The following is a 24,036-nucleotide window of genomic DNA, read 5'->3' on the forward strand; positions in this document are numbered from 1 at the left end:
GAGTGTTCATTGTAAATCTTTGAGAAAATGCTTGGTGTTATAGAAAGAAACAATAAAAAACATATATAAAGTTGCCAGAATGAGGTAGATTGTACTGTTCAGGTCAGTCCACTGTTTCCCTTCTATGGTTACTTTTGCCTCATTAACATGCAATGCAAATACATAAGTGATCAGCAAAATCAAACCAGACATAATATATACATTCATTTTTTGGAGCACTAACCTATTTTGCATAAGGTACTGCATTTATGCTGGTTGCATCTCATAAGCTGATTTTTGCAGTCTACTGTGTAAAGAATACAGTCAATACAAACGTTAGAAAAAGATATAGGTTTCTGATTCGAAGCACTTGTAGATGGAGGACTTGTGCGATGTACAAAACCTTGAACATGGAGCGTATTAACAAGAAGGAGATGTTGAAACGTGCCGCTGCAAAGGGCACGTCGTCATTACACTTACTAAAACGTGTATCAGATGGTGGGTGAGATGTTTCGAACCGACTGGAGAACTTAATCAACAGGCTGCAGACAGGAAACTATTGCGTCTAACAAACATTGATTCTCATCAGCTACACACCAATAGGTCTAATCGCGGTATTTCATAGGTGATGTAACTAGTCTGTCTGGGAAACTAGTTTGCAGCAATGGCTACGAAAATCTACGTGTGTTCCATAAAGTGTGATCGACACATTGCAATAACTAATAGGGGGAAATATTGCAAAAGTAGTGGTATGCCGTGTTTGAAGATATGGAGTTAGCCGATTCCAGATAGTGTTGGTGGCACGTCATTCGCAAAGAGCACTGACGACGTTGCCGCTCGACCTCAGATGGTACTCTTGTCGATACCGAAACTGGACAATGATGTTTTGACCTCCAGCGAAGTTTCGTACAAGGTCCTGCGCCCAGGCTAATGAAACCTTCTACTCGTCATGTTCAACAAAGGACTTTCGTTAAGTAGTAAAATGTAATGAATTATAATTTTTTCGTTGCTAACCATACCACAAACAAGTGGCGGTGTTGAATATCGTTAATGATTCTTAACGCCACACATGTCGACGGAATTTTGTTCTCTTTTTTTGCAGTAAAATCTACGCTGTTTCTCGACATATGTTTGCATGCCACTGACATTTACATTTCAACACTGAATGTTTTTTTCAGAGTATTTTTTCAGTTTTCTGTGTTTATGATTTTAACTTTTCTCCGATATTATTTTTGCGACACAGTAAAATAATGTCACAATTAACAAGATACCATCATCGGCGATATTTACTGCTGCATCTCGTTTCAGTAATTCTGAGGTCACTATAATCTTTAATGAAATGTCATTGCTCCTCTGTTCTATACGTAATATAGAGACATTTTAATCATGCAGTGCGTAAGACTGTTACAAGAAGGCAGCTTTATTGTTTTCTTTGCGAGAGAAAAGTTTTTTTACTGAGACAACGAGTGAGTAATCCTTCCACAACCACTGTTAGGACTTAACTCCTTTCATTAAAATGTCTAATTTGTAGATAGACTATACAATAATATTATCAAATGTTTTATAGATTATTATGACGGGTGTTGGAAACTAACAAAAAAAGATACCATGTTGTATTTTTAATATCTTTTAGACGTCTTGAAGTATCATGAAAATGGGATGATTAAATATTAAAATTATACGCTATTTGTATAAAACGACAGCGTCGTCAACTAGTATTGATTTTTTTTCAAGTAGCTATAGGAAATAAAATGTAGTCCACCTCTCTGCAACAATACGTCGAGTGTTAACCTTAATTACAATTAGTGTGAACGTAGACTCTTTCGGTAAAATACACTTACGTAGGTCTTAGAGAACATTCTCGCAAAAAGATTAAACTATTTCCTAGTCCAGAGCAAACAAAGTAAACGTAAACTCTATCTATAAGCACCGACCGTCCGACTGACCGCCATGTCATCTTCAGCGAATGGCGTCACTGGATGCACACCTAGTCCATCATCTGAGAAAATTTGTTTACTGGATTTGTAAGAATCCTTTGATAGGTTCATAATTGGAGAGAAATATGTTAAGAACATAAGACCTTTAAGTAATTTGGCAGTAGAATAAAAGAAACAAGACATTACGCTATGTATATGCTATGCGTTAGACAGAACGAACAGTAAACGCCGTAGCAAGTACTACGTTCTAAGAAATGAACGAAGAAAGAACTGTTGTTCCTAATTTAGTCAATAAGGGAGTCGAAGTGGTTCCTCGTATCTGATTAGCTCAAACTGCCCAGAAGCGTCGACAATTCTCGTTTATGTTGTGCTTGAAAATAAGTCGCAGTTGTGACAAAAAAAGATGGAATGAAAGAAAAAAGGAGAAGCCTAAGGGGCATCAACGAAACATTTTACTGACTTCTCCCAAATGCAGAGGCCAAATGCTGTGAGACAGGTAAGAAAAAGTCTTAGGACAATTTCTGCTGTAGTTATTGTCATATTAAATGATTTTAGCAGGATGTCATTCACAGAAATTGCAGGTAGAATAAACAGACGATTACGTATTTAAAATTTAACTCGTATGACACACTAATTGTACTATCTCGCTGAAATGGTTAGCAAAGTGGGAAGAAAACCTGAACTAAGAATGATTAGGCTTCATTAACATTATTTAGTATACACAGATGAGCGCAGAAGAAAATACATATTTGCTGCATCTGCTATGTACATTGATCAGCCAAAACATTATGACCACCTGCTTAATAGCTTGTTTATCCGTCTTTGGAACGAAATACATCATTGAATCTGCATGTCATGGATCCGACACTTTTCTCGCAAGTCTGCGGAGGTATGTGACATTTGTTGCATACGCAGTCAAGTAATTCGCTTAAATAACGGGCCGCTGATATGCCACCGATAGGGACCCGGGTGGGTTACAAAGGATTTACATAAGGTGAATCTAGTCGTCCAGGCATCACTCTAATGCTCCTCGAACCACTGTAGCATGGTTTCGACTCCGAGACACAGACAAGTATACTGCTGAAAGATGACACTGCTGTGGAAGAAGACATCAAGGTTGTTCGCAGCTGCCAGAGTGTCTTCGGTTACTACCAGAGGTCCCGTGCAAGTGCAGGAGAATGTCCTCCATAGCATAATACTCCTCCCACCAGCCAGCGTCCGTGGCGCGCTGCACGTGTCGAGCCGCTGCTCACCTCGACGATGGTGTTTGTGGAGCCGACCATCGACCTAGGCTAGTAAAAATATTATTCACCCGAAGAGCCGACACGTTTCCAGTGATCGACGGTTGAATCCCAATGCTCCCGCGCCCACTGAAGCCGTAACATGTGAACACGTGGGAGTGGTCTGTTGTGGAGGTACATGTTCAACAATGTACGATGAATACTGTGCTCCGAAACACTTGGGCATGCACCAGCATTGTGCTATTTCGACAGAGATGCCAGAGACCACCATTATCCTACTTTAGAGAGCAGAAAAGCCTCTGAATCCCACATTCTATGAAGAACTGGACTTCCAGCCATTGAGCGCCTAGTGGTAGTTTTACCGTCCTTCTACCTCTTTCTGTAGATGCTCATGACAGTAGTACGTGAACATTCGACTAGCTTCGCCGCTTTCTAAATACACCTTCAGAGAGTCTGTGTAAATATAATATGCCCTTATTTCCAAGTTGCTTATCTCAATGAATTTCCACCTTTTTCAGTTCATATCTTTGCTAGGATGATTCCCCGTCCGTGTCTTCTCCGCTTAAATAGTTTTATTACCGCGTTACGTATGCGTAAAGCCACCAGGCGGCATCGAATGTCGCGGTGGGCAGTGATCATAATGTTTTGACTCAACAGTGTACAAAATAAGGCTATAAAAAAGAACAGGTGCTGCGAAATTAATGAATTTACTGCGCGATGATAATACCAAAGAAATTAGGAACGTCAGTAAAAGATGCGATTTGGAAAAGGATTACTCAGCAACAAAATTAGTATAAGCCACTGGCAACTGAAAACATATTCTATTTACATCGGACTGGCTTTTGGTACAATTTTATGACGTACTATTTCAAGCTCTATTCACACTTCTAAACTACAGAAATTGCAAACTAATTGTGGCAGATATTCGAGGTTACAGAGAGTGAAGCCATCTGAAACAACTGCAATATAAACAGAAGGGTCAGTATTGATATACGAAGAAGTCATCTGCCGAAGACCAAATCAGTAAATGCTCTTTGAACGAAGGACTAAGGGAAATGACAATAATGTTTTGAAGGACTGTGAAAAACACTTTTACAGGCTCAATAACTATAGTTTTGCACTTTAGCTGCAGATGTGTTTCGGAAGGAAAAGAAATACCATACGCAAAACAAATGGCTCTGAGCACTATGGGACTTAACATCTGAGGTCATCAGTCCCCTAGAACTTAGAACTACTTAAACCGAACTAACCTAAGGACATCACACATATCCATTCCCGAGGCAGGATTCGAACCTGCGACCGTAGCGGTCGCGCTGTTCCAGACTGTAGTGCCTAGAACAGTTCGGCCACTCCGGCCCGGCCATACGCAAAACAAACTACATATTTTGAAACAAGAATTATTTAGTCATATTTGCACATTAAAGTAGTCGATACGGCGACTCTGTCTCTGCATACATCACAAGAAAAAAAAATCTGTTACACTTTGTGATGGTAATATCAAGCGCTGTTCAGGGGATTTCGTCTTATCTGTTATGCCCGTCGTGCTTTATTTTGCTGTGAACGCATCTCATGATTTGTTGAGATCATTGCTTTAGTAATCAACAAACTTTTTCCACTACGCGTCCTGTAGATGAATGACTGCCCTGGAGTGACCTATCTGCGACTATGCCATCATCTGTACTAATTTCATTATCGCTAAAACTATTAAATTCTGTCACTCATTGGAATATAAGGCCCTTTAAGCGTACGATGAACGTCACACATTCATTTGAAAGTCTACATTTAATCTCTGATGCATTTTTTCTTTCATTTTATTTAATAAGAAAGTACTTTCTTTTTAATACTCTCGGTCCTAGTCCTTAGCGTCCCAGACTTTTCCAACCACGATCGCGCTGCGCTAAGCGGTGTCGTACCTTTGTATGTTTTGGGAAATAACACTGCAAATATTGCAAAACCAGTCTACTGATACAAATACCTGGGTTGGGCAGTTTGCGGTGATATGAATGTAAAGATTCCATAGGCTTAATCGTAAGTAAAGCTGGTGATAGGCATTACTTCATTGGTAGGTTACTGGGAAGACGCACTTAGTCGATAATCAGTAAAATCATAGACATTTGTGTGGATCATCCCAGAACATTGCTTAGAGTGTGGGACCCACACCAGATAGTATTATGAGCTAATATTGGACATATAGAGAGAAGGTCACCACGAAAGATGACAGGTTTGTTCAAAACGTGGAAAGGCGTCACGGGAATCACTGGAACAATCTCAGCTGAGAGGAATTTGAAGATACACGTCAAGTTGGAGAACTTGCATTAAGTGAGGAACCTAGAAATACACTACTGCTTCCAACATACCGTTCAGATAGGGAGTGCGGAGACAGGGTTAGAATCTTCACCCAGAACGCTGAAGCTACAAGCGATATTTCTTCTTTTACTGCCTACAGGAACGGAAATAAACCCTAGTACTTGGTACAAAGAGATGTACCTCATCACTGTGTTTAGTTGAGAATGGATGTAGATGCACATTTAAAAATTGTGCAGCACGTCCACATGCAGTGACTACCAGCCAGCGTTGTTCACATACACTATTAAGAATCATGTGTCGCCTTTTGTTCCCTATCAGAGCAGTACGAAGAAGCAGTAGTTCATTCGTATGTTCTCTTAACGCGCGTTCTCCAAGTCGACGTGTTACTTCATAAACCTCGGTAACTTCAGAGTAATAGCGATCTTTTAATAGATGTGTCATTTCTGTTCGTCTCACTGCGTATTTCTTTCAGCTACTTTGTGTAATATGTGTGGTCCTCAAGTTTGGCACAGAAGTGTGTTTTTATCGGATTTACGGAACTATGTAATTTTTTAAAAATCTATTTCTGGACCGATCACAGTTCTTGACGTTGGAATGTGAACTGCGATTTTACACGAAAGTGACCGAATTAGCTTCAAATGAACACTACATATTCAAAACCCACGATTGTAAAATTGTTATTATCTTTCATTACTTTATATTCTATACGCGGAACCCAAGTAGTTTGGTCTATCTCCTCACCGGAACTGCAGCTTTATCTGGTTTCCTCCTTTACTGTAGGCTTGCTATTCTGAGCAAGGCTCACACGTCAAAATATCCTAAAAACGGGGTAAATATTAATAGAAATACCAGAGACAAGACAAAACTGTTCACTTCTCTCATGTAAGAGAAGCAGTACAGTAAGCCTTGAGTAACAGAACAAGAAAGTAATCAATGATACAGGTCAAGGAAATAATGACCACCCCAAAGCTATACAGAACAGAACTGTAGTCCTTACGGAATGAGCATCCTTAGCAGCATAGTTCACTGATATGAGCTTTAAAGGTCTCTTCTAGGTGGGGTAAGATAAGGGGAGAACTGAAAGAACAGATGTATGTCAACTTAGATTGATCAAATAAATGAGGAGCGATAAGGTTAACGGTGAGGATCCCATGTATCGCCAAACCGAGAGCAAATATTGGAACACGAGAAGAACGAGGAATGATATTGTAATCGAGCGTGTCCTTTCAAAGCAGCTTTTCAGCGATTAAGGCAAATCGTGGGAAGCCTAACTCAAGGAGCCAGGGCGGGGATTTCAACCGTTGTCCTCTTGTAGCAACGTCCAGAGGCTTGCCATTGCTCCATATCGCTAGGTGTGAAAGCATAGAGCCGTCGATCTATCATCCAGAGAGTCCCAGAGAAAGTGAGAACCTCTGAGACGACAATGGAAGGTGATGTTTCCTAGAAAATCAAGCGTAAGGATCAAATTCACTGCGATTAGGATAATTTTCTCTGGAAACTGCTTATTACAATCCCTGTATTTTAAGTTGAAAACCACACGACCCACGTTTTGGTAGCCGGATTCCGCTTTAGCAGTTTATTCTGAGTCCATCACTGTCTTGTGAAATAAATGAAAACAAACGCTTCAGCATTTGTTACCATGCAGCCATCATACAGGCCTATTATGTGTTAGCTGGAGAGACGTTGACTAAGCAGTACGTATACACTTTCAACGACACAGCAAAAATAGTAATCCTCAAGAACAGTATCCTAAATCTTCTGCTTTCGTAGTATTTCTTGACGATTCTCGTGAAGATTTGGTTTTGATCTTGTACTAAAGAAAAGCGGTAATATCTTCCTCATAATCACAGTTCATTGTAGATTATGAAGTTTGAAAACGTGAGATTCGTAATCAAAGAAAATAAAGCTCAATGGGCAGTTTCTGTTCCCACAGAATCCCCACTTCGTGAGGTATTTCGTATTGTTTTTAGCTTAACCTGTCCCTCAGAATTTCATCGAAAATTATTTGACTAAGCTGTAAATCAAATCACTCGACAAGTCAGACTCTTAACATTCTGCAGACACTGCATCACCTCTGGAGACCTAAGATAGAACATTTATTTTCGATTTCCTTTTGTGTCCTTTGCACCTACACTTGAATAGTGTCAAATGGCTGTAGCGCCGTGACAGCACACATTATGCAATCCGACCATAGTCTTCTCGTATTCTCCTCGTTCCATCGGACCCCTAAGGTGACAGTTTTACATGAGGCGAAGATACTGTCTCGCTGTTTACTTTGTAGCCCCGAAGTTGGTATAGGTATCCAGCATCAGAGAAATCGCTTTATTGGAAAAAATTATAGGTATCAGCGAAAATTGCAGTTACTCTTTGCTTACATTTCATGTATGCTGTATGACAGTATAGACTGCCAGAAGCGACCAATGCAACTGGCTTTTCTAGTCTCTAAAGATGGACCTAAACCTAGAGGTCAGATTCCGTGGTAGTACTAGTGGAGCATATATTTACTTTGGAACTACATATGTGTAATATAAAGAATTGTATGTTATTCGTGATGGAATAAGTACGACCTGTTTAGAGTATCAAGATAACAGGTCTACAATTTATAGCAACACACTAAACTGAACTAAACTGAAACTCAAGTCTCTGCACAGGTTTGATGCTTTTTGTCAGCAACATCTACAGTAATGCTTAGTTTTAGTCTTTGTGTGTCCTGCAATCTCCTCCGCCCCCCCCCCCCCCTGCCAACTACTGCTTGCAGTCTCTAGTAAGCAGAAAATTAAGCTGTAAAAGAATGAAAGAATGAATGGACGTATGTCAGTTTGATTTTAGGATGGTAAGAGGTATCAGAGAAGCAGTTCTAGCATTGCACTTGGTAAAGGAAAGTTGACTGAACAAAATAAACTAGTTTATAATCTTGGAGAAAGCCACTGACAATATAAAGTGGGACGAGAGGTTTACAATCCTCAGGAGTTTACAGCCGAAGTATAGAGACAGACGATAATCTAATACTTATTCAGAACCCGCATGGGAGAAATAAAAGTGGAACGTCAGTTGTGTTTTAAGGGCGTGTAAGACAGATGTGATGCTTTTCACCATTGCAGTTCAACTTGTTCCTCCAAGTAGGAACTATGAAAATTAAGAAAATTTGGTAGAAGAGTAAAGCCACAGAGCGAACAGATGCCATTTCTAGCGCTCCCAGATGACATAGTGTTTCTGGTTTTATGCAGCAAACACATAGAATACATATGGAAAGAGATGGACAACATACTTGGGGGGGAATACAACTTGGAAGAAACAGACATAACACGGAGATGATCAGGAGTTGCGGTAAGGAGAATAACGACTTGCTCAATATTGAGTTTGGAAACAACACAGCAGTAGGTAGGTAGTCGGTGGTTAGTGTTTAACGTCCCGTCGACAACGAGGTCATTAGAGACGGAGCGCTAGCTCGGGTTAGGGCAGGATCGGGAAGGAATTCGGCCGTGCCCTTTCAAAGGAACCATCCCGGCATTTGTCCGAAACGATTTAGGGAAATCACGGAAAACCTAAATCAGGATGGCTGGAGACGGTATTGAACCGTCGTCCTCCCGAATGCGAGTCCAGTGTGCTAACCACTGCGCCACCTCACTCGGTCAAAACAGCAGTGGAAGAATTGAAAGATTCTCACATCTGATAAAAGAGAGTAGTCAAGGTGTTTGGAGCAAGGAAGATTCCATAAGTAAATTCGCACAGTGGAAGAAACTTTCCTCAATAAAAGAGCTTTACTGGTGTCAGATATTGTCATGGAACTGAGGAGGAACGTGCGAAAGTATACGTCTGGAGCACGGTGCTGTATTTAATTGAACCGTAGACCATCGACAATCAGGAGAAGAAGATACTGAAAGCCTCTGAAAAAAGTTGCTATTGAGGAGTGTCAACAATTAAGTCGACAGGTGAAGTACGAAATGGAGAAGTTCTATAAGTCTGTGAAAGACCGTTTCCATACAGGGCATGTTGACTGGACATTTCATACGGCACAAGGACATAAATGATTTGGCTTTGCAAGGAGCAACAGAGGGGAACAATATTAGTTGCACACCAAATGAAGAATACAGAATATGTTAGTTGTATTAGTTATGTAGAGGAAAGAAGATTAGCAGATGGTAGGAAACTGTAGAGGACAGAATCAAACCAGTCACAAGACTAATAGCCGTAAAAACTCGCATCTCATATTGTTTTATCGTAAGTTCATACTTTTTTCATTTTTAACTTTGTTTGATACTTGATTTTATGCATCTGTCCACAGCAGCATATTTCATGTACTTAAAAATTCCCTCAAGTTGTCAGTGTTTCAGTGTAATAAACTGAAGGCGCGTATGCGGAAAGTGCTCTTCTATGAGATCTCAGAGTCCGATCCAAGTAAGGCTGTTTTGGCCTACAAAATTTCTTGCTTCAGATGTCGTTTTTGTCTCGGGAGTCTAGAATTATTTTGCATCTTAGAGAGGGTTGTTGCACCTCTGCTTCTACAATGTTTTCTTCACATTTGGTGCTCAGCAATAAATTATTCTAATTTATACTACTCCACATCTTATTCGTTTCAGCTTCGTTTATTGCGAAGCCAATGCTGCTCATAATCACTCTATTTCTGGTTACTTTCGGTAAGCAAAGTTAAGTCTTCTGGCAGCCTTTCAAAAAATGTTCAAATGTGTGTGAAATCTTATGAGACTTAACTGCTAAGGTCATCAATCCCTAAGGTTACACACTACTTAACCTAAATTATCCTAAGGACAAACACACACACACACACCCATGCCCGAGGGAGGAGTCGAACCTCCGCCGGGACCAGCCGCACAGTCCATGACTGCAACGCCTGAGACCGCTCGGCTAATCCCGCGCGGCTGGCAGCCTTTACACTACTCTTTAACTCCCATGTCTTTCCCTTACCATTCAGAAATATTCCTGTATATCCTTTCGTGACACATCAGTGACAGTCATCTGCACTGTTTCAATTATCTCAAACAAGATATTCAACTGCATAAATTGGAGGCTACCAGTGCATGGTTTTTGTCTTTCGTCTTGGCTAGGTTGTCAGGCATTTTTTTGCGAGCACAGCAGGGTTGAGACACCGATCGTAGAAAACAAGTGAAATTACTAACATTAATTCAAAATAAGTTTACAATGAAAAATTAATAAGCTTATGCTAAATATGTCAAAGTGGTATTTGATATGTTTATATACAATATTAACTGTAGCTCTTTGTTATGGACCGCTGAGGACCACTCGAAAGGAAAGAAGCGAGGTGTTGTACAAAACTTTTATTTAATCGCAGCGAGGCAACTTGTATTTGGGAACATAATTATACCAATTGGATGGAGAAGCTCTTGTATTCAAGTAAAATTCGATTTCTTATGATTCTCCCAACTTTAAGTGTGCATTTCTTTCGATTAGTGGACCACGATGATCTGTACTACAGAAAAGCGTCAAGCGAGGTTTAGACGGCTGCGTTACGAAGAAATCAATTTCCGCTCTAGAAGTCCGCATCTCGTCGTCTAGCGGCTAGAGTTGCTGCCTCTGGATCACGGTGTCCCGGGTTCGATTCCCGGCTGGGTTGTGGATTTTCTCTGCCGGGGGACTGGGTATTTGTGTTGTTCTCATCATTTCATCATCATCATTTGTGAGAGTGACTGGATTGGATTGTGAAAATAAAATGATTTTTTAAAAATTGACACTTTGTCCGGGTGCTGATGGCCGTGCAGATGTGGGCCCCACAAACCAAACATCATCCGCCCTACAAATTATTTCAGTCAGTCATGAATCTGGTATCCAGTCAGCAGCAGATCCTCGGACTTCACTAAACGCAAATATTTCCTTACGTTGTTGTTCTGACACTACATCTCTATTGTTCCAGCTCTTACTGAACAGATAGTTTCCGTTATCTAACAGCCAAAATACAATATATGAGTAAATTACAGAAAATTTACTGTGACAAGGTTACCTCTACTACATCATACGTTTCCCGCTTCTTTCAAAGTTGACGCAAGATTTTCAGTTTCCGCTTCGGAAAATATTTAGCTTAGTCTTTACTGAATGTGCGATGGTTCTAGACACACAATTGATGTTTTGCTTTATTTAAATGGAATATTGTAAATGCAAAATATCGTCTGTAAATTATTTCAGTAACTTTTCTGGGAATTTAGAATGTACTGAGAGCTGTTGGTGAAATCGCGGCTGACAAACCCACACACGCTGTTCGGTTCTGTTTTACGGTAACGTTCGGCTTTACGATCGAGTGAGATGTCCCATTCACCCGCGCAACAAGCAATATCCAGAGCAGACGTGGACTGTCAGCTGAAGAATCTCTTGCGGCCGCCATTGTGGTTGGTAACACCCCGTTGAAGGGCCGAAGAATACATTTCAATTCCAGAGTTCCTGCACCGGATCTGAGCGGGAATGCGTCCTCCGTCCAAAACTCCAAGTAACGTGTAGCAGTATGGAACAGAGCAGCTCGCCACGTTCACCACAGCTCGAAAACAGACTTGTGTTTGATGCTTTAATTGTTTTGTTAAGTCTCCCACTACAGTTCCGCTTTATTCTTACAATAAAAAGGCTCAACATTAAAATAATCTTGAAGGCCGTATATTATTATTGCTTGCGTGAAACATCATGTAAATAGACTGGATGAGATACGCCGACTTGTACACAGTGTGATCTAACTCAGCTGCAGTGAGTCATTCTATTGGATTACTAAATAACTGCGTTAGTTAACTGTACTTTATGGTTTCGAGCTATAATTAGAAGAAGATATATCAGCATGCCATTGTACCAAGTGTCAAATTTGATTTAATCTACTGTGATACTTACTTATTCATGAAGATAACGATAATAAATTAGAAATAAACAGCACTCAACGTAGATGAATGATTACAATGAACAATGACACAGAAATTTGTCATGGAGTCTGAATCTCAAGGTGTGGAAAACATGGTTAGTAACATCAGATGTGATTCGTAAATAGCAAACTTCTGAAACATATCCATATTTTAATGAAATTGCTTCAGGTCGCCCCCTGTCATATGAAATTCACAACACTACGAATGTTTTCTCCAACATTTTCTTTTAGCATCATGACTAGTTTCGCACGATATGCTGTAGTAGCGTGTTATCATCTCCTACAAAGGGTAAATACATCTTTTTTCCTCTATAGCGCCAGAAATGGGTGCTGTATACTGAATTCTGATCACGTAGGCGCCAGTCCTTTGGAACCTAATATATCGGCCTCAAACAGCCAAAGAACTACCCAAATAAGTGACCAACTATTACAGAATGCGTACACGAAGATGAAGACATACGCGTCATGTTAGAAACGAATAAAATAAAAAAAGCTTGTGTAGTTCTGTGTTTCATTGGCAGATTCAGAAGTAGAGCGCCTGCTTTATGTACAATGTGACAAAAAATACTTCTTTAAACAAACGACGACGTGACGCCATTATTAGAATCTGGGAGTCCATCTTCAGTTGGACATGTAATTGCATCATGGATATGCTCTCGTGTTTTAAATAAATTTTTATATTTATCTTTTATACACTAGAACGGATTAAAAGTTGACTGTACACAATGTTAATTATTATTATTCTTTGCTACGCGGATGACGCTTTAGTTTTCCATTTATGCTCTCTCACAATGAATAGAAATTTGTAATCCTTTGTAGTGGCACAGGTTACTTTTCACTTGAAGAAATTGTTTTATTTTGTTTTCTGTATTTTACGTGCTTTGTAGAGTACTCTTATCCGAGTTTTATTGTCATACAAGAAGAATATAGAAACGTAACATAAATCTACAACGTACCAGGACTTTGCTGCACCAGAGTTAATATTAAATTCCTGAATCGTTTCAGTGAGACAAAGTGCACCCTTTACTCTACTTTTTGAGACAGAATTATAATAAAATATGCTACATTAACTAATAAACGAAGAAGTAAACACTTTATGTGGAAATAAATTATTAATGAATAAGAGGTGCCGTTCACAGAAACATCCGCGTAAGTAGTCCTATCTTTAAAGGGTCTGCGCTCGTCTTCTATTTCCTCATGAACAAGCATACAGACTATTATGACAAAAGTAATTTCGAAATATAACAAGAAGAGTAGGAAAGCACCTTCGTTTGAAGTTCGTATCCTCTGACACTAACATCAAATTTAAATCCACTCGTGCTTAGTATCAGCCTACCTGATAGCTAGAAAGAGATAACAGATGCATGTAACGATAGAAATAAATTATATAAAAAGATAAATATTTGTTCGACACTCAAGCAAGAGACTGCACTCGAAACGAATTTAAAGAATAATATTCGTTATGTACCTGTGGAGAACGACGTATTCATGTTACTACAAGATTTTAACGAAGGGGATACGATAATAAGGGTTAAAGTCGTAAGTTAACCTCCAATGAGAAAAAGTGTTGCAAGTGGAAAAATAAAATAATCCCCTAAGAATATGCTCATGATTACGTTCTACATCTGATATCATTTCCAAGTAAATGATTATGGGTAAATTCATGTTGTCGACTGTGAAAGAATCCATAAAACAGCAACATAGTTAATCAGAGTGAACTGTTAGTCTTCAACAGGTACGCTGTGTTCCGGTGACTACGCGATGTTAAAATATTTTTTGGTGTCTCAATACAGGAAAATTACTTTCAACTATTTCTCAGAGCGATCAGAGAAATGGATAACGAAATAATGAAATTTTGTTGCTAATGTCACGAATGAGGGTTTCGACGGGAACAACACTTTTCCTGTGGTGTTGGTGGTACTGGATATTATTTTCTGCTGGAATCGCTCCTGCAGCAAACTATAATGATTAAAAACTAAACTCAACTTACTGTAGACGTATATGTCTTAAGTATTTACGAAAAGACAATAGGTGGGAGCAAAAATCAAAAGAAAGATAAAGACGTTCAAAATTCGTAACTACTTGTGTACCAAATACTTGTGTGCCAAACGTTCGGTGAAATATAAAGTCCGAACGTGTAAAGTTTCCCACTGTACATTTCTACGAGATGTTAAAAACTGGCACAAATTTGAAGCTATTGTGGAGATACAGTATCAGCTTCGTTGGTCACAGAGTGTACAAAAGATAAATTCGTAATAGAAGTCGGCAGTCCTTCCGGTTTGGTCATCCTTGCTGAAAGATGTAATCATCACAAACTTGAGTGACTCCCAGGTGGGTTCCGATGTGAGAAAGAGTAGAAAACAAATGCGAGTAGGGCGTTACATATGCGATGACAGCCGCTATTTGGGACAAATAGACCCCTGCATTAGTGCAAATATATTGTCTATTTGTTAATGTGTTCATAAGTTGCTGTGAAAACTGTTCTTTTTGCGACTGTGTAACACAGGTTTTGCAGTTCATGCGTGAAAACAACAATATCGTCTTGTTCCAAATGTATCATAAATTTGCTGTGAGGAATCTATATAGAACAACGACTGGCCTTAGGGAGTTAAAGAGAATGGCGTATAATGGTCAAGCACCTCCTTATAAGCCACAACTTTCTTTAGTGAATGCCAAGCGACATTCGAGGTGATGTAAAGAGCGATGCGTGTTACGGTTTGGGGGCGTTTTTCATGGTTAGGATGTGGTTCCTTTATAGCGCTTAAGAAAACGCAAGGTTGTGAACACGTGTTACAGCGTTGTGTACTACGTACACTAGAGGAACCGTTCGGAGACGATGATACGTTTGTATCAACGTGGAAATGCACTCTGTTATAAAGCAGCATCTGTGAGGTAAGAGTTTGGGCTATAACATTGCTGAAATGGATTGACATGCTCAGAGTCCTGGCATGAAGCCAATGGAATACCTTCGGGATGAGTTATCACGTAGACGTCGTCCGATACACCAGCTTTCGACATCTGTACCTGCTCTGGTTTCGCCTCTTGAGGTCAGCTGGACTGATATTCCTCATTGACTGTGTCCCCAACAGAGGTCAAGCCGTGATGAAGGCGAAAGATCTACGCATACCGTGTCGGTGTTCGCTAATAGCTATCCAGATACTTTGGTCAGATATTGTATAAATGTGTAATTCGACCAAATAATTACAATGCCACAACGGTGATTAGTAAACTTAGATAGTTCGCTGTATGCTCCATTGGCCACTTTCCATGACATGTCGTAATGACACGAACCGAGTCAGTTCACAGAATGTAGCTTCATTGGTTCTTTAATATCGCTGCACTCTAGTCACGGAAGTGTACGTAACACTAATATTTAGTTTAATAACACAAATAAGTAGCTAATACTTTACGACTAAATACTATGTACGTTCTTATATAAAAATGCTTCTGTGGAATTGGATAAGATGCGCAGTAGGAACGTTTTCAGCTCAGGGTCTACTTCCATATTTAGCTTTCCTGTCTTTCATCCATTTCATAATTCAAAAATTTTGGAAACAGTCTTATTCACCCTTTACTGAGATCAGCCTTAAGAGTGCAGGTGTAATTGTTGTTCATAACCTGTAATGGATTATTTGAAAAGAAATTCATGGGAGAAAATACACAGTGTATCCAGACACCCCCCAAAACTTACGCTTTACATATTAGGTGCATTGTGCTGCCACCTACTGTCAGGTACTCCATATCAGCGAACTCAGTAGTCATTAGACATCGTCAGACAGCAGAATGTGGCACTCCGCTTAACTCACGGACTTCGAACGTGGTCAGATGATTGGGCTTCACTTGTGTCATGCGTCTGTACGTGAGATTTCCACACTCCTAAACATCCCTAGGTCCATTGTTTCCGATGTGATAGTGAAGTGGAGATGAACACGTAAAGCACAGAATCGTACAGGCCGAACTCGTCTGTTGACTGACAAAGACCGCCGACAGTTGAAGGTCGTAATGTGTAATAGGCAGACGTCTATCCAGATCATCACACAGGAGTTCCAATCTGCATCAGGATCCGATGAAAAAACTATGAAAGTTAGGAGGGAGGGAAGTAACTTGGATTTCATGGTCGAGCGGCTTGCTCATAAGCCACACATCACACAGGTGAATGCCGAACGACGCCTCGCTTGGTGTAGGGAGCGTAACCATTGGAGAACTGAACAGTGGAAAAACGTGGAGTGACAAATCACGGTACACAATGTGGCGATCCGACGGCAAGGTGTGCGTATGGCGAATACCCGGTGAACGTCATCTGCCAGCGTGTGTAGTGCCAGCAGTAAAATTCGGAGGCGGTAATGTTATGGTGTGGTCGTGTTTTTCATGGAGGGGGCTTGCACCCCTTGTTGTTCTGCGTGGCACTATCACAGCACAGTCCTACATTGATGTTTTAAGCACCTTCTTGCTTCTCACCGTTGAAGAGTAATTCGGGTATGGCGATTGCATCTTTCAACACGATCGAGCCTGTTCATAATGCACGGCCTGTGACGGAGTAGCTGCACGACAATAACATCCCTGCAATGAACTGGCCTGTACAGAGTCCTGACCTGAATCCTATAGAACACCTTTGGGATGTTTTGGAACGCCGACTTCGTGCCAGGTCTCACCGACAGACGGCGATACCTCTCCTCAGTGCAGCAGTCCGTGAAGAATGGGCTGCCATTCCCCAACAAGAAACGTTCCAGCACCTGACTGAAAGTATGCCTGCAAGAGAGGAAGCTGTTGTCAAGGCTAAGGGTGGGTCAAAACCATACTGAATTCCAGCATTACCGATGGAGGGCGGCACGAACTTCTAAGTCATTTTCAGCCACGTGTCCGGATACTTTTGATCACATAGTGTATATTATGTGATGGTGTACTTAATACACATCACGCGTTAAAAAATTGTTTTTCAGAAGAGGAAGGATGGACGCCATGCATTATTCTTATTACATATTTTTGTGTTCTGAAGTCTTTATAAGTCTTTATAACTGTACTCTAGAATATAATTCCATCAGCGGTTACTGTACGAAAATAAGCGCAGAACGCTTATTTATTGTTACGCCTCTCTCCAAGGTTTGCAATAACTCGAAGAGTAAAATTAGCTGAACTCAGCTGTTTAAGAAGCCCTTAAAATCTCAAAAACCCTCGCAAAATTTCAGAGATTCTTCCTTGTCAACTCCTGCTAGTCCTTAACATATAACAGTGATGCTCAATCCTCTGAAGTGCAGAACTGAATGTGCTACGTTTTCTTAAAATTGAGAGAAAAACTATCTGCAAAAAAACAGTGGGTAATGCTTCTTTTGCTGTATGTATTGAGAATGATTTTAAAGCATACGTTACACAAGAATAATAAAATAAGTAATAACCAATAAATGATATACAGTTTCTGATTAATCGCACAACTGCACTGCTGTCCAATCTTAGAATTTCAATAGGGTCTGTACGAAAGGCGACTCGTAATATCTGTGATATTACCCGTTAGCAAACTTTCGGTTAGATGTTTTGATTTTTTTAGGAAATTTGTCAATCCCTCTCGACTAACCATACGCTACATTTATCCGTTCAGTAGGAAGAAACGGCACATGGTCTACAAACAAGAAGGCACTGTGATTCTGGAAGACAATATTTTTGGGCGTAGTTTATGAGTGCAAGCGCCTTCGCACGAACAAGAAAGGAATTGTGTGTTCTCCTCAAAGTATAATGAGTAACGGTCGCCTTTGAGGTCTCAATATTTATGTGAAGATCAGTATCGAAGCACATTCCTCAACATTGCTATTTGCCTGACACGGGTTCACAGAGTGCCAAAATGTAGCACGTGCCTAATGCGTACGTGGCCGTTGTAACCGCAACAGCTCACAAGCGATTGAAAAGGAGACAGCTGCTGCCGCCACAGCGGATGGAAGACGCGTGTCACGTGACAGGGATGTCGTCAGCGTGACAGGCGCAAGGTGGGCATGTCACACGATGTCGGCACATTTCAGCGCGTCCAAATCGCGGGCCCTATCTGAGGGCGCCTCCCCAAGTGCCATCATGTCAAGTGCAAGCCGTGAGTACCTCTGTACGATGGAAAGCACCGTCTCCTACCAAATTGCTTATAAAAAGTACAGGTACAAATATTTTGGTAATTAGTGCTAAGTGGATTAAGCCTGTCACTACAGGCTACTAATTTTGCCACACTTACTTGAAGGTAGTAGCCAATCTACGATGACACTACTCATAACAGTAATAACTACTGCCCGCAAATTAAGTAAATACTGATGGTCGGTACACTGTACTCACTCACCAATAGAAAGAATTGTATTTATGCCCTTAACAATCTGTATAGCGTGCACGCTGGTGAGCATGTAACTTCCCTTTCAAGTTCGTCAGAAGCTACACTGACGACTGAAAATTTATCTCAGTTGAAGATGATATAGGATATACTCTGCTACATTTGCTAGGAACTTTTCAATCTGCTCGCAAAACTGGTATGATGTTCCGTGCACTTGACCCTAACTGTTTCATCATCTATTCTACCTGTAAAATCAGCATTAAAATTGACGTTAATTCTGAATCAGTATAACAACCTAAAAACCAGTAAGTACCAACAAGACAGGCAAAACGATCGCTGGTGACAGCGCAGTTGAGCGTCCCACAAACCAGACATCATCACCAGGACAGGCTAAACAACCTCATAAAAAAAACTGAACTGGCCAATGGTTGACACAATAATATGGTTTCATTGTTCGTCTACCTATTCGTCATTCGGGTATTTTGAACTTTCTTTCTACGTATGCAGGTTGTTACAGGAGGAGTGGTCAATATTAAAGAGTAAGACAGGAACTATCATTCGAAGCAAAAGAACATAGCGAAGAAACGCTTCGTTTGAGAGCTATGGGCTCATTTTCGTCTTCGATACTGTGAAACAATTCTCTTTCTTTCTTTGCTTTCCATACTTTAATAGGTGGTAGTATGAACCAAAATATGAAAAAATGTCATGTAAACGTAAGCGAAGAGCACTTGTTCAACTTCGCTACTGTAAAACCCGTCTCTTCTATTGAATAAGTGCTTGTAGCAATTAAGATATGCATTTTAGAAGCCATGTATACTAAACTTCGTTGCCTCGAGTGATCGCTCCTGTCATATCCCTGAATATTAACCATTCCTCCTGAGACAACCTGCATAGTAAGAAAGCCATTGCACAGTGCTTGACGGGAGCTATATCGTACCAATATCAGGTATTTTCTTTCCTAATCTATTCGCGAATTGAGGGAATGAAGAACGTCTCTGTAAACACATCTTTACTTGGACAAATCTGTCTTATCTGATTCTTGCGATCACTACGTGAACTACACGTTGGAAGCACCATAATGCTCGTTAAGTTCTATGAAAATACCCAACAGGACTTCCCTAGAATTTCGCCGTTTTTCTTCCAAAAATTTTCGTTTTACATTAACGGAATATTTCGTCGGTACCGGGAGTTACATATAGGCCTACATATTTAACAGTCAAATACACAAAGTAAGGTGCCTGAAGATGGTCGTAAGCGGAGTCACAACAGAATACAAACTAATTATTATTGTGGAATGTTAGAACTGCGTTGGAATAACTTACGGGGATGCAGCCAGGTGATGTCGTCAACAGCCACCGACATTTTGACAGGTGACCAATACGTAATGTTCGAGGCAAAACTGCAGCAAGTAAGTGCTATAGAAGGAAATTTAAAATCTGGGTTTGCAGATCAATTCTAAAAAGATAACACACAAACGAAGTACCTTTTCACTCTGAGTCGGATGGTGACAACTGTCCGCCTGCAGACACAGGTCGGTGTGAGTAGGTTTCTTATAAACGTACCATCAACACTCCTCCTGACCAGTTGATCAAGGAAGGGAAGACACACACGCTTTCCCACCTCCATTTTGAAACGAATATTCTGGTGGATTGAATCCAGGTGTTGTAAGAAGTCCCTCAGATGCTCATTGCAAAGAGGCCGAATGACAAGTATCGTCTACACATGTGTAAAAACACGCAGGTTTCAAACCCGCCGACTCCAAGGCACGTTCTTCGAAGTCACCCATAAAAAATTGTGATAATTGGTGACAACGGGCTTTCCTTCGCAGTCCTGTCTGTTCGCTCATACTGCTGGTCATTGAATAAGAAGTAAGTGGAAGTCAACCCATGCCGAAATAAGTTAGTTAGTTTAGCACCAGACCTAACCTCAACTAACTGTAACGAATCAGACAGAGGAATACGAATGAAGAGAGAGGCCACATAAAAACTTCCTAGACTATCAGAGTCATTCTACGCATTCCCTCTAATCGATTTAACAAATCCGCCGAGTTCTTAATGTGATGCACACATCGACCAACTAGTGGATGCAGCAGAGTGGCAATGTATTTTGCACACGATGTATCGTAGGACCATTGTTACTCACATTCGAACGAACCTCTTCTTTGTCGACCTTTGGAACGCTATATAAACTAGGGTTAAGAGCACAGTCACACAGAGTAGCCGCGCTGTCTGGGGCGCCTTGTCACAGTCCGTGCGGCTCCCACCTGTCGGAGGTTCGAGTCCTCCCTCGGGCATGAGTGTGTGTGTTGTCCTTAGCGTAATTTACTTTAAGTTATGTAGTGTGTAAGCTTAGGGACCGATGACCTCAGCAGTTTGGTCCCACAGGACTTGCCACAAATTTACAATTTTTAAGATCACAGTGAGTATTAAGGCTTCTGATAGTCTTCTGCGACAAGAAACGTTTCTTTAGGAGGCTCTTAGTTTTTCTCTCGACACATTTAGTAGAATCACAAGTGATTCTACGATGGGAAAAATCAGACAGAGAACACAGCATCTTTTGAACGTAATGCTGCTTGTCCAGAGCAAAATGGTTCAAATGGTTCTGAGCACTGTGGGACTTAACATCTATGGTCATCAGGCCCCTAGAACTTAGAACTACTTAAACCTAACTAACCTAAGGACAGCACACAACACCCAGTCATCACGAGGCAGAGAAAATCCCTGACCCTGCCGGGAATCGAACCCGGGAACCCGGGCGTGGGAAGCGAGAACGCTACCGCACGATGTCCAGAGCAAGCTTAGCATTTCCCTTGTCCGCGTGTTAAATAACAATATCCGTGAACTGTGTATTTCAGTGTTTTTAACATTTCCACTCAAGTTGTCCGATCATTCCCGTTAGACTTTTGTGTTGACTACAACAAGCTGTTAACAAAGCATCTCGGAATTTGCTCGATGTATGTTATTAGGACTCGAAGCACCGGAACATTAGAATTGCTCAACGTTGCGTGTTGTAGGCGATTTCCCCTGCAGTTGCATTGCAACAAATGTGAGTCTTGCATTCGCTCATTTCGCAAAGGGCACAGCTCCCTTAAGCATGGCTTCCTCTTCCGGCGAGAGGACTTTCCAGAGTTTGGTGACGATTTTACTGTATTATCTGGGTAGCTGCCTCAACCGTATTTTTTACAAGTGAGCATATAGCCACATTTTCTTGTAAATCTACTTTAGAATTTCTCTTATCTTATATGTGTTTTAAGCAGGATATGAGCAAGTGTGATTTTGCGGGTGATCAAGGTTGGAGGATGAGGTTCGAAGAGAGTGGGTACAATTTTACCTCAAATTGCTTCTTACCCCTTTCATCGTATTTTACACGTTTTAACCAGGTTCGTTTCTACTAATTTTCGAATGGGTGCTGGTAACATCGTCTTTGAGCGTTCCTGAACAACAACAAACACACACACACACACACACACACACACACACACACACACACACACACCCACACACACACATACACGCACACACACGAACGCACACGCACAGACGCCGCCATTTGCCTTCACTAACACTGACCTTACGTGGTCGTCCTATTTACGGTAGCATCACTGAATACTTACACGACGTGACGTACTCAGCATGTTGGTCATTGCTCTTCTAGCCATACAGTTTTGGATTCTTTATCTTTATTCTACGGATGACCCTTCGTTTATACACATTTAACTACAGCTGTAAGTCTTATCGAAGTTCTATGCAGTTCCTTACACCGTCCAGCGCCGATATTTTTCTGTAGGCAACAGAATCTTACGCGTACAATTCAAGAACAGCTGGTCTCCCCAATCCATCTTATATGTCCTGCGCGAAATTCACATCCAGAGACCGTGGTATCCACGTATTATTTTTGTCTCCTTCGATTAAGACCATTCATCCAACGCAGTACTAATGAAAAATGTTGCGCTTAACAACTTGAGTGTAATATTGTAGTAAGTAAATAATAAAAGTATAATGAAAGTATAATAAAATCTGTATCCTAAATCTGTGGCAGCTACTAAACATTGGTTTTAGTATGGTGTTTGATAAAGAATACCTTTTATTTGCTCCTCATTGACTATTGGTCCACAAGTAAAAGAAAAACATCTGCAATGAAGAGTTGAGAAAATATCCATTTCCAGGAATTGTGTTTCTTGTATAATTTTTCTTTAGATATCCTTGCTTTGGCTCAATGATTACGTCTCTGAACTGAAGTTTAGCATCTATGTCGCGTAATGTTGACAAGGCTAAGTATGTCAGTGTGCCATTCAGTAAACGATTAATAATGCTGTGTTCCAGATTCCAGGGGGAGGGGGAGGGAAGGGGGAGGAGGGGGAAAGGTTTTCCCTCTTGCCCCGTCTTGCGAATGCCTCAAGATGCTCCCACCACTGTGACATTGTCTTACTTATCCTCAAAGCTATCTCGATGTTTGGGTAAGCATCTCTTAACTGTAGCGATATCCAGGGTAAGGAGGGGGGGGGGGGGAGTGGAGAGAGATACTTCATGCCCAACTTTTTAAAATTTTGTAGTTTAGTCAGTTTCCTTCTATTTTAAATTTGGAAAGAAATATTTATTGTTGCTAATGAATTCTTCTACTGGTTTCCATATATGTGTCAAATTTTTCATTTGCACGAAATCAAGAAACCGGAGTTTGATTAGCAGATGTCATTTTCCACAATGAATCTCATTCAATTTTTGTAAGTTCTGAGCCTTACGTAACACATCGATACCTCTTTAGAAATTATGTTGTGAGTAAGAGTTAACAACAGTGAACGAAACTGGCACTTTTTTCTTTTTATGCTTGTCATAAAGTACGTCCCCTTGGAAGTACTGTGCATCTTATTGAAAGTGAATTTTGTTTGATACTACAATATTGGAGCCATAACCGCATTACATAAAAAATTTTCTTTAAAAACAAAGGTTTACATTAGCGGTTTCAACGAACTACGTCGTCATTTTCAAATGTAAAACATCAGTTGGAGAATATATAATAGGAATCTTGACCACACATCTGATAAAAATTACGAGAAATAATGAGACCAGCCAACTGAGGCAATGGTGGCACTACCAAGTCACTACAAGTTATGCCTATGCTTGCCCAAACTTTCATTCCATATCCTAATGTACACTCCTGGAAATGGAAAAAAGAACACATTGACACCGGTGTGTCAGACCCACCATACTTGCTCCGGACACTGCGAGAGGGCTGTACAAGCAATGATCACACGCACGGCACAGCGGACACACCAGGAACCGCGGTGTTGGCCGTCGAATGGCGCTAGCTGCGCAGCATTTGTGCACCGCCGCCGTCAGTGTCAGCCAGTTTGCCGTGGCATACGGAGCTCCATCGCAGTCTTTAACACTGGTAGCATGCCGCGACAGC

The sequence above is a fragment of the Schistocerca piceifrons genome, chromosome 1 (genome assembly GCF_021461385.2).
Source record: "Schistocerca piceifrons isolate TAMUIC-IGC-003096 chromosome 1, iqSchPice1.1, whole genome shotgun sequence".
Lineage (NCBI taxonomy): Eukaryota > Metazoa > Arthropoda > Insecta > Orthoptera > Acrididae > Schistocerca > Schistocerca piceifrons.